Below are 13,971 nucleotides of genomic sequence, written 5' to 3' on the forward strand. Positions count from 1 at the left end.
CCAGGGATATTAGATTTTATCAAATTATTTTTCAGCATTTATCGAGATGACCCTACTGTGTCATCATTTTCAGTTCTTTAGTAAGTTGCTTTATCCTGATGGATTTTCAAATGTTTAACGAATGCTACACTCTTAAGGGGACAAAAACCAATGGATTATGCTATGTCATACATTGTATGTATTGGTGTAGGCTGCCACAGATCAGCTGATTCATTCTCAGCCTTAACTGTTTCTCCTCTGATCCAAACAATTATTCCAATGTGGGGAGTGGAAACCTACTTCAGTTCTCCCACCCACCAAGGGCAGGTTCAGACCTATTAACACTCCTGTTTTCCCCCCTAGTTCCTTCATCCTACCAAGTTTTGTGGTTCTATACATTCTTTTCCACTGGTCAGGTACTCCTGTCAGCTCTCAGCTGGTGTTCTGCAAGCACTTCTGTGTCTGAAGATGTATTCCTGATGTGTCCAAGGAGAGAGGTGTATTCCTCCTGCAACTACCACTCTGCCATCTTGTTCATCTCAACTTTTTGACTATTAGAAATAAGACTGCTATGAACATTCATGTGCACATCTTTGGGGAACCATTTTTTTTTACACATAGTGAGGTGACCATGAGTCCAAGACTTGAAGCAAGACAGCTCCATGTGGAGAAAGGGCAAGTGTATTCAGTGCAGTCTCACAGTCTGAAGACAGCAGTGTCTGAATGGAAGCTAGAACAAAGGAGGTGGGATGGAAAAAGCTTCTGGGAGGTGGCCCAGAATTAAATCGTCTTGAAAGTGCTTTAAGACCACCTCTCAAAGAGTCAGACACGACTGAGAGAGTGAACTGAACTGTAGGAGGAAGGTGGGATGATTCTCATTTCCACAGACACTTCAATGCAGCCTAATTATCATGGAGGTAATTTAGGCAAGATATTAAAATCTAGGTGATGGCAAAAGATGGGAGAGAACAGAATCAAAGCCTAGATACTGTGGCTGTGGGTCAAGGTTTGGAGGAGACACATGCTCCCTGCCTTGTGACACAACAGAGTTGACTTAGAGAGATGAGGATGACAGGTGAGTTTGGAGGGCTCCTAAGGGCCATTAAAAATGATGCATTCCCCCCCCCCATCAAATCATCTGAGTTGCCCCCCATTCTGCCCTAGAGGTATCAGGATTGCGCTTTGTGATGTCAATTCTCAGCCAGGGCCACCATTGGCTGGGGAAGTGAGTTGCTGATCTCATAAAGCATAATGCTGTGGATCCTAGGGAGGGGTATATAGAGGTGTGCTCAGGGGCTCTGGAGCAGACCACTGGGAGTCTTCAAAATGACTAAAGAGACTCAGAAGCCACAAGGCTCTAGAGCACTTATGGAACAGCTGACTTCAGGTAACCAGGAGGAAAAGATGAAGACTTCCTGTCAACTGAGGTCCACAAAAGTGTCAAGGTGAGTTGCACCCATCCAAGCTCCTCTTGCCCATTGACACCGCCCCATAAGACCCCCTGCCCTCTACTGGCCTGGCACATAGCCCTTCTCTGGTCACACTTTTCCTGAAACTATCGTTCCTATCCATCTTCACCCTCTTCCCCAAACAAGTGGCATTCTGTGCTCCCTCTCTTGTTCTCTCCAGGTGTCCAGGGTAACCATGAGGGTGAAAAGTCATCTGGTCCTGAGCTTCGTTTTTGTTCAATGGAAGATTTTTGATTACAGTTTTGCTTTCCATGCTTGTGATGGGTATGTTGGGATTATCTATTTCTTCCTGGTTCAGTTTTGGATTGTTATACTTTTCTAGGAATTTGTTCATTTCTTCCAAGTTGTCCATTTTATTGTCCTATAGCTGCTGATAGTAGTCTTTTATGATCCTTTGTACTTCTGTGTTGTCTGTTGTGATTTATCCATTTTCCTTTCTAATTTTGTTGATTTGATTATCCCCCCTTTCTTTCTTGATGAGTTTTGCTAATGGTTTGTCTATTTTATTTATCTTCTCAAAGAACCAGCGTTTATTTTGCTGAGTTTTGCTATAGTTTCCTTTGCTTTTTTTCATGTATTTCGGCCCTAATTGTTTTTTTTAATTTTATTTTATTTTAAACTTAACAAATTGTATTAGTTTTGCCAAATATCAAAATGAATCTGCCACAGGTATACATGTGTTCCCCATCCTGAACCCTCCTCGCTCCCCATACCATCCCTCTGGGTCATCCCAGTGCACTAGGCCTAAGCATCCAGTATCGTGCATCGAACCTGGACTGGCAACTCATTTCATACATGATATTATACATGTTTCAATGCCATTCTCCCAAGTCTTCCCACCCTCTCTCTCTGAAACAGAGTCCATAAGACTGTTCTATATATCAGTGTCTCTTTTGCTGTCTCGTACACAGGGTTATTGTTAGCATCTTTCAAAATTCCATATATATGCTTTAGTATCCTGTATTGGTGTTTTTCTTTCTGGCTTACTTCACTCTGTATAATAGGCTCCAGTTTCATCCACCTCATTAAAACTGATTCAAATTTATTCTTTTTAGTGGCTGAGTAATACTCCATTGTGTATATGTACCACAGCTTTCTTTATCCATTCATCTGCTGATGGGCATCTAGGTTGCTTCCACGTCCTGGCTATTATAAACAGTGTTGCTATGAACATTGGGGTACATGTGTCTCTTTCAATTCTGGTTTCCTCGGTGTGTATGCCTAGCAGTGGGATTGCTGGATCATAAGACAGTTCTATTTCCAGTTGTTTAAGGAATCTCCACACTGTTCTCCATAGTGGCTGTACTAGTTTGCATTCCCACGAACAGTGTAAGAGGGTTCCCTTTTCTCCACGTCCTCTCCAGCATTTATTGCTTGTAAACTTTTGGATCACAGCCATTGTGAGTCGTGTGAAATGGTATGTCATAGTGGTTTTGATTTGCATTTCTCTGATAATGAGTGATGTTGAGCATCTTTTCATGTGTTTGTTAGCCATCTGTATGTCTTCTTTGGAGAAATGTCTATTTAGTTATTTGGCCCATTTTTTGATTGGGTCATTTATTTTTCTGGAGTTGAGCTGGAGGAGTTGCTTGTATATTTTTGAGATTAGTTGTTTGTCAGTTGCTTCATTTGCTATTATTTTCTCCCATTCTGAAGGCTGCCTTTTCACCTTGCTAAGAGTTTTCTTTGATGTGCAGAAGCTTTTAAGTTTAGTTAGGTCCCATTTGTTTATTTTTGCTTCTATTTCCAATATTCTGGAAGGTGGGTCATAGAGGATCCTGCTGTGATGTATGTCAGAGAGTGTTTTGCCTACGTTCTCCTCTAGGAGTTTTATAGTTTCTGGTGTTACATTTAGATCTTTAATCCATTTTGAGTTTATTTTTGTGTATGGTGTTAGAAGTGTTCTAGTTTCATTCTTTTACAAGTGGTTGACCAGATTTCCCAGCACCACTTGTTAAAGAGATTGTCTTTAATCCGTCATATATTATTGCCTCCTTTGTCAAAGATAAGGTGTCCATATATGCATGGATTTATCTCTGGGCTTTCTATTTTGTTCCATTGATCTATATTTCTATCTTTGTGCCAGAACCATACTGTCTTGATAACTGTGGCTTTGTGGTAGAGCCTGAAGTCAGGTAGGTTGATTCCTCCAGTTCCATTCTTCTTTCTCAAGATAGCTTTGGCTACTTGAGTTTTTTTTTTTTTTTTGTATTTCCATACAAATTGTTTAATTATTTATCTAGCCCTGTGAAGAATACCGTTGGTAGCTTGATAGAGATTGCATTGAATCTATAAGTTGCTTTGGGTAGTTGTAGAGGGAGGTAAACTTCCAAACTCATTCTATGAGGCCACCATCACCCTAATACCAAAACCTGACAATGATCCCACAAAAAAAGAAAACTACAGGCCAATATCACTGATGAACATAGATGCAAAAATCCTTAACAAAATTCTAGCAATCAGAATCCAACAACACATTAAAAAGATCATACACCATGACCAAGTGGGCTTTATCCCAGGGATGCAAGGATTCTTCAATATCCTCAAATCAATCAATATAATACACCACATTAACAAATTGGAAAATAAAAACCATATGATTATCTCAAAAGATGCAGAGAAAGCCTTTGACAAAATTCGACACCCATTTATGATAAAAACTCTCCAGAAAGCAGGAATACAAGGAACATACCTCAACATAATAAAAGCTATATATGACAAAACCACAGCAAACATTATCCTCAATGGTGAAAAATTGAAAGCATTTCCTCTAAAGTCAGGAACAAGACAAGGGGGCCCACTTCCACCATTACTATTCAACATAGTTTTTCAAGTTTTGGCCACAGCAATCACAGCAGAAAAAGACATAAATGGAATCCAAATTAAAAAGAAGAAGTAACACTCTCACTATTTGCAGATGACATGATCCTCTACATAGAAAACCCTAAAGACTCCACCAGAAAATTACTAGAACTAATCAATGATTACAGTAAAGTTGCAGGATGTAAAATCAACACACAGAAATCCCTTGCATTCCTATACACTAATAATGAGAAAACAGAAAGAGAAATTAAGGAAACAATTCCATTCACCATTGCAATGGAAAGAATAAAATACTTAGGAATATATCTACCTAGAGAAACTAAAGACCTATACATAGAAAACTATAAAACACTGGTGAAAGATATCAAAGAGGACACTAATAGATGGAGAAATATAACATGTTCATGGATTGGAAGAATCAATATAGTGAAAACGAGTATACCACCTAATTGTTATTATTACATTTTCCTTCTTCTAACCCTGAGATTCTTCACTTCTTCTTTTTCTAGTTGATTTGGGTGTAAAGTTAGGTCATTTATTTGAGGTTTCTCTTGTTTCTTAGGGTAAGTTTGTATTTCTATGAACCTTTCCCTTCAGATCAGATCAGATCAGATCAGTCGCTGAGACATGTTCAACTCTTTGCGACCCTATGAATCGCAGCATGCCAGGTCTTCCTGTCCATCACCAACTCCCGGATTTCACTGAGACTCATGCCCATGGAGTCAGTGATGCCATCCAGCCATCTCATCCTATGTCTTCCCCTTCTCCTCCTGCCCCCAATCCCTCCCAGCATCAGAGACTTTTCCAATGAGTCAAGTCTTCGCATGAGGTGGCCAAAGTACTTGAGCTTCAGCTTTAGCATCATTCCTTCCAAAAAAAATCCAAGGGCTGATCTCTTTCAGAATGCACTGGTTGGATTTCCTTGCAGTCCAAGGGACTCTCAAGAGTCTTTTCCAACACCACAGTTCAAAAGCAACAATTCTTCAGCACTCAGGCTTCTTCACAGTCCAACTCTCACATCCATACATGTCCACAGGAAAAACCATAGCCTTGACTAGACGAATGTTTTTGGTAAAGGAATGTCTCTGCTTTTGAATATGCTCTCTAGGTTAGTCATAACTTTCCTTTCAAGGAGTAAGTGTCTTTTAATTTGATGGCTGCAGTAACCATCTGCAGTGATTTTGGAGCCCAAAAAATAAAGTCTGACATTGTTTCCACTGTTTCCCCATCTATTTCCCATGACGTGATGGGACCGGATGCCATGATCTTCGTTTTCTGAATGTTGAACTTTAAGCCAACTTTTTCACTCTCCACTTTTGCTTTCATCAAGAGGCTTTTGAGTTCCTCTTCACTTTCTGCCGTAAGGGTGGTGTCATCTACATATCTGAGGTTATTGATATTTCTCCCGGTAATCTTGATTCCAGCTTGTGTTTCTTCCAGTCCATCGTTTCTCATGATTTACTCTGCATAGAAGTTCAATAAACAGGGTGACAATATAAAGACTTGACGTTCTCCTTTTTCTATTTATTTTTTTTTCCTTTTTCTATTTAGAATCAGTCAGTTGTTCCATGTCCAGATCTAACTGTTGCTTCCTGACCTGCATACAAATTTCTCAACAGGCAGATCAGGTGGTCTGGTATTCCCATCTCTCTCAGAATTTTCCACAGTTTTTTGTGATCCACACAGTCAAAGGCTTTGGCATAGTCAATAAAGCAGAAATAGAGGTTTTTCTGGAACTCTCTTGCTTTTTCCATGATCCAGCAGATGTTGGCAATTTGGTCTCTGGTTCCTCTGCCTTTTCTAAAACCAGCTTGAACATCAGCATGTTCATGGTTCCCATATTACTGAAGCTGGCTTGGAGAATTTTGAGCATTATTTTTCTAGCGTGTGAGATGAAAGCAATTTTGCCGTAGTTTGAGAATTCTTTGGCATTGCCTTTCTTTCAGATTGGAATGAAAACTCACCTTTTCCAGTCCTGTGGACACAGGCTGAGTTTTCCAAATTTGCTGGCATATTGAGTGCAGCACTTTCATAGCATCATCTTTCAGGATCTGACATAGCTCAACTGGAATTCCATCACCTCCACTCTCTTTGTTCGTAGTGATGCTTTCTAAAGCCCACTTGACTTCACATTCCAGGGTGTCTGGCTCTAGGTCAGTGATCATACCATCGTGATTATCTGGGTCATGAAGATCTTATTTGTACAGTTCTTCTGTGTATTCTTGCCATCTCTTCTTAATATCTTGAGCTTCTGTTAGGTCCATACCATTTCTGTCCTTTATCGAGCCAATGTTTGCATGAAATGTTCCTTTGGTATCTCTTATTTTCTTGAAGAAATCCCTAGTCTTTCCCATTCTGTTATTTTCCTCTATTTCTTTGCATTGATCGCTGAAAAAAGGCTTTCTTTTCTCTTCTTGCTTTTCTTTGGAACTCTGCATTCAGATGTTTATATCTTTCCTTTTCTCCTTTGCTTTTCTCTTCTCTTCTTTTCACAGCCATTTGTATGTGTTGTGTTTTCATTTTCATTTGTTTCTATGCATATTTGCATTTCATTTCTGATTTCTTCTGTTATATGTCGGTCATTCAGAAGCACATTGTTTACCCTCCATATGTTTCTATTTGTCATGGTTTCTTTCCCCCTGTAGTTGACATGCAATCTTACTGCTTTGTGATCAGAAGAGATGCTTGAAATGATTTTGATTTTTGTTTTCAGTTTACCAAGGCTAGATTTGTGGCCCAGTATGTGATCTATCCTGCAGAATGTTCCATGTGCACTTGAGAAAAAGGTGAAATTCATTGCTTTGGCGTGAAACGTTCCTTTGAAATCAGTTAGGTCTAACTGATCCATTGTATCACTTAAAGTTTGTGTTTCCTTGCTAATTTTCTGTTTGGTTGATCTATCCATAGGTGTGTGTAGGGTCTTAAGGTCTCCCACTATTATTGTGTTGTTTTTAATTTCCCCTTTCATACTTATTAGCATTTGCCTTATGTATTGAGTGCTCCTATGTTGGGTGCATATATATTTATAATTGTTATATCTTCTTCTTGGATTGATCCTTTGACCATTATGTAGTGGCCTTCTTTGTCTCTTTCCACACCCTTTATTTCAAAGTCTATTTTATCTGATATGAGTATTGCTATTCCTGATTCCTGTTGCTCACATTTTGCATGAAATACCTTTTCTCAGCCCTTCACTTTCACTCTGTATATGCCCCTTGGTTTCAGGTGTGTCTCTTTTACACAGCATACATAGAAGCCTGGTTTTGTAACCGATTTATCAACTTTCTTTGTCACCTATCTATCCATTTGTCCATCCCTCTTTCCAATCAACAATCAATCTTTTTCCTTGGTGCATTTCAGTATGTGTCTCCTTAAGTATCTCAGCAAGCCTGCCATTAAGTAGTCAGCCGTGTTTGTATACAGCAATTTTCTTTGGATATTAACTTTACACACAATGAAATATAGCAATCTTTTCTTTCCTCAGTCATGCTACTTTTGAACTGAAGTATAGTCCATTTATAATTTTGTGTTAATTTCTGCTTTACAGCAAAGTGATTCAGTTATAGACATATATTTACATATGTATACGTTGAGTGTGGAGATATATATATATATACACACACACATTCTTTTATTTAATCTCTCTCTCTTGTTTTTTTTTTTTTTTTGGCTAAACTGTGCAGCAAGTGGAATTAGTTCCCTGACCAGGGTTTGAACCTGCATCCCTTGCAGTGGAAATCTGCAGTCTTAACCTCTGGACTGCCAGGGAAGACATATATATATAATTTATATATATATATGATTTATATTTATATATATATATATATATATGCCTTTTTAAATCACATTTGATTATGATTTTTAATTGGATACTGAATGTAGTCCTCTGTGCTCTAGAGTAGGAATTTGTCAATCCATTCCATATAATTTGTTTTCTATCTCTTAACCCCAGTCTCTTACTCCATTTCTCCCCCAATTCTCTCTGCCCTGAAGTTGTAAGTCTATTCTCTATGTCTATGAGTGTCTTTCTGATTCATACATATGTTCATTTGTGTCATATCTTAGATTCCACATTTGGATATTATGATATTATTTGGTATATATGTTTCCCTGTGTGCCTCACTTCATTTAGTATGATCAGCTCTCAGACCTTGCATGTTGACTCAAATGGCCTTATTGTTGTAACTGTACATATTCCTGTATCTTTTTAACCATACATGGAGCTATTCATCTATGGTTATTTTCTAAATTATATTATTAAAAAGTGTTTATAAATCACTCTTGGTATAGTATGTCCATTTTGAGTCTGTATAAGGATTTTATATGTATCTGTCACTTCACTTAATTTGCCCAGTCGAGTCCAACTCTTTGCGACTCCATGAACTGTGGCATGCCATGCTTCCCTGTCCAATTACCTACTACCCAAGCCTGCTTAAACTCAGATGCACCGAGTGGGTGATGTGAACCAATGATCTCATCCTCTGTTGTGTGCTTCTCCTCCTGCTTTCAATCTTTCTCAGCATCAGGGGCCTTTCCAATGAGTCAGTTCTTCATATAAGGTAGCTAAAGAATTGACGTTTCAGCATCAGTCCTTCCAGTGAATATCCAAGAGTAATACCCTTAAGGATTGACTGGATTGATTTCCTTGCAATCCAAGAGACTCTCCAGAGTATATGTGGGTATGAAAAAATATTCATTGTGCTTATGTTTCGTCTTTTGGAGACATAGAATAATACTTATGAATGTAATTCATAAAATGTTGATGTATTCTCTCATATGTATATGTGCGTATGAATAAATGTTTACTATGCTCTTGATGAAGGTGACAGAGGAGAGGGAAAAAGTTGGCTAAAAACTCAACATTCAGAAAATGAAGATCATGTCATTCAGTCCCATCACTTCATGGGAAATAAAGGGGAAACAGTGGAAACAATGTCAGACTTTATTTTGGGGGGCTCCAAAATCACTGCAAATGATGACTGCAGCCAAGAAATTAAAAGACGCTTACTCCTTGGAAGAAAAGTTATGACCAAATCTAGATAGCATATTGAAAAGCAGAAACATTACTTTGCCACCAAAAATCCATCTAGTCAAGACTATGGTTTTTCCAGTGGTCAAGTATGGATGTGAGAGTTGGACTGTGAAGAAAGCTGAGCGCCGAAGAATTGATGCTTTTGAACTCTGGTGTTGGAGAAGACTCTTGAGAGTCCCTTGAACTGCAAGGAGATCCAAACAGGCCATTCTGAAAGAGACCAGCCCTGGGATTACTTTGGAAGAAATGATGCGAAAACTGAAACTCCAGTACTTTGGCCACCTCATGCGAAGAATTGACTCATTGGAAAAGACTCTGATGCTGGGAGGGATGGGAGGCAGGAGGAGAAGGGGACGACAGAGGATGAGATGGTTGAATGGCATCACTGACTCAATGGACGTGGGTCTGAGCGAACTCTGGGAGTTGGTGATGGACAGGGAGGCCTGGCGTGCTGCGATTCATGGGTTCCAAAGAGTCGGACACCACTGAACGACTGAACTGAACTGAACGGATGCATATGATGCCCTCTCAAGCAGAAATAGAAAAATGATAATGAATGTAATTTATAAAATCCGAATGTATTCACTCATATATTTACTGTGGTTATACTGCCATCTCATGGAGAAACAGAAGAATGCTTATGAATGAAATTTATAAAATCCAGATATATTATTCACATATTGAAAAATATACTGTATAATTTATTAAAAAATTAACACATGATCATAACAGAAAATGTTAATTTCTTAGAAAAAAAAGAAAGGAAGAAAGAAACCGCCCATGATCTCATTTACTACTCGCTCAGAATTCTGAGTTCCTTAAATAGACATTTCTCCAAAGAATACATACAGATGGCTAACAAACACATGAAAAGATGCTCAACATCACTCATTATCAGAGAAATGCAAATCAAAACCACTCTGAGGTACCATTTCACACCAGTCAGAATGGCTGCGATCCAAAAGTCTACAAGCAGTAAATGCTGGAGAAGTTGTGGAGAAAAGGGAACTATCTTACACTGTTGGTTGGAATGCAAACTAGTACAGCCACTATGGGAAACAGTGTGGATATTCCTTAAACAACTGGAAATAGAACTGCCTTATGATCCAGCAATCCCACTGCTCGGCATACACACTGAGGAAACCAGAAGGGAAAGAGACACATGTACCCCAATGTTCATCGCAGCACTGTTTATAATGGCCAGGACATGGAAGCACACCTAGATGCCCATCAGCAGATGAATGGATAAAGAAAGCTGTGGTACATATACACAATGGAGTATTACTGAGCCATTAAAAAGAATACATTTGAATCAGTTCTAACGAGATGGATGAAAGTGGAACCTATTATACAGAGTGAAGTAAGCCAGAAAGAAAAACACCAATACAGTATACTAACACACATATATGGAATTTAGAAACATGGTAACAATAACCCTGTGTACGAGACAGCAAAAGAGACACTGACGTATAGATCAGTCTTATGGACTCTGTGGGAGAGGGAGAGGGTGGGAAGATTTGGGAGAATGGCATTGAAACATGTATAATATCATCTATAAAATGAGTCGCTAGTCCAGGTTCAGTGCATGATACTTGGGATGCTTGGGTCTGGTGCACTGGGACAACCCAGAGGGAGGGTATGGGGAGTGAGGAGGGAGGAGGGTTCAGGATGGGGAACATAGGTATACCTGTGGCGGATTCATTTCGATATTTGGCAAAACTAATACAATATTGTAAAATAAAATAAAATTTATTAAAAAAAAAAAAAAGTAATTCTGAGTTCCTGAGCTGGAGAGATAAAATATGAGGGTGTGTTAGTTCTTTCACTATAAAATACTTTCTGTTATTTGAATTTTAGCAAATAACTTGGTTCGGATATGTGGTTCTTGCTTTGTTTACTTATACTGAAGATTTTTCTTTTACAAATACTGAGTAATTTGACCACATCTTTAGAGACTGCTTGCTTTATACTTTTTTTATTCTTTTTTTTTCTTTTTCCGTTTTTTCTATAATTAAAAAATGTTGCATGTCGTGCCTCCAGGAAATAATACTGTAATGAACATTAGGGTGTATCAATCTTTTGGTTTTAAGGTTTTCTCCAGAAAAAAATGCCCAGGAGTAGGTCATAAGGTGATTATATGTTTTAATTTTTAAAGGAGCAGCATTACTCTTCACCATAGTGCCAGTACCAATTTACATGCCCACTAACAGTGCAAGATTGTTCCCTTTTTTCCCACATTCTCTCCAGGAATTATTGCTTGTAGAATTTTTGTTGCTATCTATTCGGCCTGGCGTGAAGGAATACCACATTGTAGTATTGATTTGTATTTCTCTAATGAATAGTGATGATGAACTATGGATGGAGGTTCATGACACTGTACAGGAGACAGGAACCAAGACCATCCCCAAGAAAAAGAAATGCAAAGAAGTAAAATGGCTGTCTGAGGAGGCCTTACAAATAGCTGTGAAAAGAAGAGAAGCCAAAAGCAAAGGAGGAAGGGAAAGCTATATCCATTTGAATGCAGAGTTCCAAAGAATAGCAAGTAGAGAAAAGAAAGCCTTCCTCAGTGATCAGTGCCAAGAAATAGAAGGAAATAAAGAATGGAAAAGACTAGAGATCTCTTCAAGAAAATTAGAGATACCAAGGGAATATTTCATGCAAAGATGGGCTCAATAAATGACAGAAATGATATGGACCTAACAGAAGCAGAAAACACTAAGAGGAGAACTGTACCAAAAATATCTTCAGGACCCATTTAATCACAATGGTCTGATCACTCACCTAGAGACAGACATCCAGGAATATGAAGTCCAGTTGGCCTTTGGAAGCCACACTACAAACAAAGCTAGTGGAGGTGATGGAATTACAGTTGAGCTATTTCAAATTCTCAAAGATGCTGCTGGAAAGTTCTGCACTCAATATGCCAGTAAATCTGGAAAACTCATCAGTGGCCACAGGACTGGAAAACATTAGTTTTCCTTCCAATCCTAAAGAAAGGCAATGTCAAAGAACGCTCAAATTACAGAACAATTACACTCATCTCACACACTAGTAAAGTAGTGCTCAAAATTCTCCAAGCCAGGCTTCAGCTATACGTGAACCATGAACTTCCAGATGTTCAAGGAGGTTTCAACAAAGGCAGAGGAACAAGAGATCAAATTGCCAACATCTGTCAGGTCGTGAAAAAGCAAGAGAATTCCAGAAATACATCTATTTATTCTTTATTGACTATGCCACAGCCTTTGAGTGTGTGAATAACAATAAACTGTAGGAAATTCTCAAAGAGATGGAAATACCAGACCACCTAACCTTCCTCTTGACAAATCTGTATGCAGGTCAAGAAGCAAGAGTGAAAACTGGACATGAAACAGCAAACTGGTTCCAAAGTGGGAAAGGAGCACATCAAGGCTGTATATTGTTGTCGTGTTTATTTAACTCATATGTGGAGTACATCATGAGAAACCCTGTGCTGGAGGAAGCACAAGCTGGAATCAAGTTTGCTGGGAGAAATATCAATAACCTCACATATGCAGGCGACACCACACTTTCTGCAGGCAGAAAGTGAAGAAGAATTAAAGAGCTTCTTGATGAAAGTGAAAGAAGAGAGAAAAAGTTGGCTTAAAGCTCAACATTCAGAAAATGAAGATCATGGTCTCATCACTTTATGGCAAATAGATGGGGAAATGGCAGAAACAGTGGCTGACTTTATTTTGGGGGGCTCGAAAATCACTGCAGGTGATGACTGAAACCATGAAATTAAAAGACACTTACTCCTTGAAAGGAAAGTTATGATCAACCTAGACAACTTATTAAAAAGCAGAGACATTACTATGCCAACGATGGTCCATCTAGTCAAGGCTATGTTTTTTCTAGTAGTCCTGTATGGATGTGAGAGTTGAACTGTAAAGAAAGCTGAGCACTGAAGAAGTGATGATTTTGAACTGTGGTGTTGGAGAAGACTCTTAAGAGTCCCATGGGCTCCAGGGTGTTCCAATCAGTCCATTATAAAGGAGATCAGTCCTGGTGTTCATTGGAAGGATTGATATTTAAGCTGAAACTCCAATATTTTGGCCACCTGATGTGAAGAGCTGACTCATTTGAAAAGACCCTGATGCTGGGAAAGATGGAGGGCAGACAGAGAGGGGGACGACAGTGGATGAGATAGTTGGATGGCTTCACTGCCTCAATGGACATAAGTTTGGAGGACTCCGGGAGTTGGTGATGGACAGTGAGGCCTGGCCTGCTGAAGTCCATAGGGTCGCAAAGAGTCGGACCCGACTGAGTGACTAACCTGAACATAGCCTCTTTTCAAGTGTTTTTTCATCATCTGTATGATTTCTTTTGGGAAATGACTATTTAGATCTGCCTGTTTTGTTACGAAGGTGTTTTTTGTTTGTTTGTTTGTTTTTGATACTGGGCTACGTAGCCATTTGCATATTTTTGAAAATAATGCCTTGATAACTAATGGGAACTATCTGTGTAGCACAGGGAACTGCCCTCCATGCTCTGTGATGACCTAAATTTAGAAGAAAATTAAATGAAAGAGGTTATGTTTATACACTTGTACACCTAGTGTGATTTGTGTACGGCAGAATGTAACACAACATTGTTAAGCAACTACATGTGTATATGTGTACATACTCTAGGCTCCATTTAAAGGATGTTCTA

The 13,971-nt window shown here is 38.9% G+C and overlaps 1 long non-coding RNA gene across 1 annotated transcript in view; it reads left to right on the forward strand.

The window, feature by feature from the left end:
• The first annotated feature begins 859 nt into the window (after positions 1 to 859).
• The window catches only part of LOC133243887 (uncharacterized), a 40,954-nt gene continuing 27,842 nt past the window's right edge, over positions 860 to 13,971 (forward strand). Inside the window, exon 1 of the long non-coding RNA XR_009735219.1 lies at positions 860 to 1,424. This is a non-coding gene — a long non-coding RNA (uncharacterized LOC133243887). The remainder of the gene's footprint in view (positions 1,425 to 13,971) is intronic.

The sequence above is a fragment of the Bos javanicus genome, chromosome Y (assembly GCF_032452875.1).
Source record: "Bos javanicus breed banteng chromosome Y, ARS-OSU_banteng_1.0, whole genome shotgun sequence".
NCBI classification, from domain to species: domain Eukaryota; kingdom Metazoa; phylum Chordata; class Mammalia; order Artiodactyla; family Bovidae; genus Bos; species Bos javanicus.